At 42.5% G+C, this 4,058-nt stretch overlaps 1 non-coding gene across 1 annotated transcript; it reads right to left on the bottom strand.

Annotated features, from left to right (window-relative positions):
- Positions 1 to 3,500: 3,500 nt before the first annotated feature.
- Positions 3,501 to 3,715, bottom strand: LOC126002954 (small nucleolar RNA U3). Its single transcript, XR_007493526.1, has one exon. It is a non-coding gene; the product is annotated as a small nucleolar RNA U3 (small nucleolar RNA).
- Positions 3,716 to 4,058: the final 343 nt, after the last annotated feature.

The raw sequence follows: 4,058 nt of genomic DNA, 5'->3' as shown, positions 1-4,058 counted from the left end.
TCCTGCCTACCATCTTCCCATCACCATATTTCATGTTTTTCTATCATCCTTGCTTTCAATAAAGAAACATTCCCTAGGTTTTCTTCCTAAGAGTCCTGCACATTTTCCCATTAGCTTTTTAAACTTTTGATATCATGGAGTGTTTGTTCTCTCTCCTTGTCCAAATCAGCAGTTGATTACTGGCAGAGATTCAAAGATATAACTAGAATTTCTTTTCATTTTACTTATATATTTGGATCTAAACCACTGTCCATAAGTGACAGGCTGAGGTCACCTTTTATTTGGGTCATTGTTGCTAACCATTTTCTGGCACTATCGTTAATTCTATGTATGCAGGTAGCTGCCTGCTCTCCTGTTCAACTGGCACTTTGTACTTGTTTATCCACCTGCTTCCTTTCCTTCACCTATTATTCCCAGGAGTTCCTACTATATTTTGCTTGCCTGTGGTAGATTGTTCTAGAAATATAGCTCATAAGTCATACCAGGACTGCTTTGTTTTCCCAAGTTTACCTTATCTCACTTAGTATACCACCCTCCAAGGTTCATCTTCCCTGCTCCAATTTTCTTCTGTGTTAAGATTATATAACCTTCTATTGAGTGTGTCTAGGCAAGCACATATGTAACATAACCCAATTTCTCTGTTTATCTAACAGACAGAACTAATTGTACCAGTAACACTGTGTAAAAGGTAATACTCTGGATGTGGGTTAGTTTATGTGTACATGTAAGTGGGTGTTGAGAGACAAGTGGTATATTTAATTAAGTAGCTGTAGAAAGATATTTCTTGCAAATTTTACTCAAAACACTGCCTTTTTTTTTTAAATGAAATGTCCATAAACAGAGAACTGACATGCAAACCTTTCTTCTGGAGAAGGCAGTGAGCATGCTCTGCTCAACAGAACACAACTTGCCTAATGGTCCTGGAATTACACTGTCAAGAAGCATTTTTCAGAACTTTGGCTTCCATCTTACTACTTGGCATTTTCATTTTGTGGGGGAATGAGGTTCCCCAAGAGTGTTCAGGGGGCCCAGGGACCACTTACAGAGATGCAGAGCAAGCTGGGCCACTGATTCTCATTTTCACGAGATTTTGACTAGCAGCACTGTGTTGAACATGTCAGGAGAAAACTCATGAGTTGCCAAGTCAGATGATCACCCATGTCCCAGCACTGGGTCCTGCTGGAGCAGCCTCAAGCTCAGAGCTAATGTCTATGCAAAGCTGATCATGCTGGGTGACCCATGTGTGCCTGAATTCTTGCAATTGAGCTACCTCCCAAGGTCACATGTGTTTGAAATGTGGAGCTAGTGTTGTCTAACTCAAGACACGGTATGCAGGAAGCAAACTCAGAGTGTCTCATTTCAGAAGAGTCTATTGGGTTCTATGAGGTCTAAGAGAAAACTCTGCATGATCAAAACAGAGTTGTGTTGGCTTCAAGGTCTCCAAAGACCTTCTCTGATTCAAAACGGGGTGCAGCAGAAGACAGTCAGCAGAAGACAGACAATTTTCACATAACTCAGACTTCTTGACAATGAGCGCAAATGATTTCTTATGGGAGTGTTTTTGATGAACAGCATCTGATGTTTTAGAAGCAAAAATAGAACAGAATTTCTCATCACTGCCTTGTTTTGACTACATGGTTGCTCAATAGGGGAGTTTGCTGTGTGACCTACATTGAGTAGTTTATGGAGCTGGATCACTCAGGATCTTTCTGAAATATCATTGATGGGTTGCTTTCTGTAGAGGCCTTTGAATTAGTTCTCATATGTATCTTAATTGGTTTCCTTTGGTTTTGTTTCCCCATTGCCTTCTCATCTGGCTTTTTCCCTTCCGCTTGTGGGATGGGATTTGTTTTGATCTCAATAAAGGCTACTCAGGAGGCCTGAGCTGAAAGCTGCTATTTAGGCTCTTGGTTCCACTTGGTAGAGTGACTGGCTTGTAGGTGAACAGCTTTCAGTGTGAGTTTCTTGCCTGCTAAACCTTCCTGTGTGGTTTATTTATTGCAGGGAATTGCTACCAGATCAGCTTCTCTTGTCCAACCCAGACAGGGGCATGGGATTCCCTGTTCCCCTCTGGGAATTGTGGAATGCACAACCCACCATTCAATAGCTCTCCTGAGTAACTAGCTCTGTCACTAGTGTGACTGTGCCTTCAGGAGTTCTCTAGTCCTGCTCTGGAAAGAACCTTTGTCCTTTTTTTTTCTCTGCCATGCTGTCTCTGACTTACTCTCACTCTAATCTCTAACTGACCATTCTCTTCTTCTGCCTTGTCTTCACTGCCTTTCCTCCCCTTGTCTCTCTCTAGAATCTTCTTCAGTGAGAACCAGGCAGGTCTGTGCAAATTCACAAACCAGTGCACACCCACCATGACTCTTCATTTATTATGTCATTTTCTGAGTATGCTTCCTCATGCTGTTGTTTGAATCATGTTCTTCCCCTGGTCAGATTCATCTCATCTCTGGCCTCTTTAGACACCATACAAGTCCAGAATTTACTTTGTCTGTACAGCTCTGTTTTCTGGTTTCTTAGTGGTGCACCCACTCCTAGTTGTCTGCTTCCTCTGGGGAAAGAAAAGCATTCTTCAGATTCGGAGCAAATTGAAAATCACAAGTTTTCATACTTTTTCTTGTTTCTCTCCTCTGTCCTTCTCTTTCCTTGAACTCTTTTTTCTGTGAGAGACAGTGTTTTCCCCACCTTTGAAAACTACCATTCTGCTAGACTAGGGACAAGGATAGGAGACTCAAATCTGTGGAACAAAGGTGAAATGCTTATAAATATTTGAACATTAGACCCAACATTATAGAGTGCATGGGACTCCAATAATTAAAAAACTAAACACTAAACTACAATAATTAATAGTTAAATACTAAACTACAATAATTAAACTTAGAAACATGTCTGCTAAAGAGTTTAGTTGGAGATGAGAGGGAACCTTGGGGTCATTGGTGAAGGGATGGAGTCATGGGTGGTGACATTGAGGAGGGATCATTATATGTCTGAAACTCTATTGTCAACAACTATGTAAATGATTATGTTTAAATTAAAAAGAAGTTTCCTTGTGTTCAGTCCTACCCACCAATGCTCTTCCTGCCCTTGAGTTGGTATCTAACAGCTCTACTCTCACTCTTGTGGGTGTGGCCAGTAGCCAGAGGGTTGTAGGTTGAATGTTGCAAGTCACAGTAATGAGGAAGGACTTCAGGGATCTGGTCATCACTTGAATAGATCGTTCAGGGCATAGAAAGCTCATTTGAAATCTTAAGGCTTCTTTCCCTTTGGCCAGTAAATAGAGGCCAGTATGACCCCTTTGTGTGTTTTCTGGGATTCTGTCTCCCTCTGCGAAACACACAGCAGCCCGCTTGGAAAAGCATGAGTAGGGCTAGAAGCCTTCCAAGCAAATCTCTCTGAGCTACTTATCTTGCCTCAGAAAAATCGGTTATGTAACCTGCCTGCTAGCAATGCCTTTTACTCTTATTGCTACCTCAGTTACATATTTTTTTTAACTTACCACTCAGACTGCATCCTCTTCCTCTACCCCTTCCAAAGGAAGGGAAGAACGATCATCAATGGCCAAAGGCAGTCGCAGAAGCGACAACCTAGAGCCGGCTTCACCCTCAGGAGAGGACGCTCTAGTTCCTCCTCATGGCTTCGGGTGCTCTACACGATCAGAGAAACTTCCCTAGTCACATACTACAGAAATGATCCCTGAAAGTATAGTCTTTACCTCAGTTACTTAACTAGAACCTGCAGTGAGTTTGCAAAAGGCCTGCTGGTAAATAGGAAAGAAATCTGGTCAGTCCCAACCTCCAAGAAACTCCCAGGTTGGAGGACATCAGAGACAGTGTAGCCCAGGGGTTCCATTTTGCATAGAGCAGATGTTGGCTTATGGAAGAGGCTGGGACTTGTTCACACCTCTTCACACCTCTCTCCACAGAGTGAGCAACAGAGGGGTGTTCTACCCCTCCTCTGAGTGGCCTGGATTTCAGGTCATAGCCTCTTTCCACTTCAAAGAAATCTCTTCAGGAAGCTCAATATAGGCCAATGGTCCCTCACTCACCTCTCCT

Source organism: Suncus etruscus, chromosome 2 (genome assembly GCF_024139225.1).
Source record: "Suncus etruscus isolate mSunEtr1 chromosome 2, mSunEtr1.pri.cur, whole genome shotgun sequence".
Taxonomy (NCBI): domain Eukaryota; kingdom Metazoa; phylum Chordata; class Mammalia; order Eulipotyphla; family Soricidae; genus Suncus; species Suncus etruscus.
Note: the sequence above shows the minus strand (reverse complement) of the source record. Positions and strands in the feature narration are given on the sequence as shown.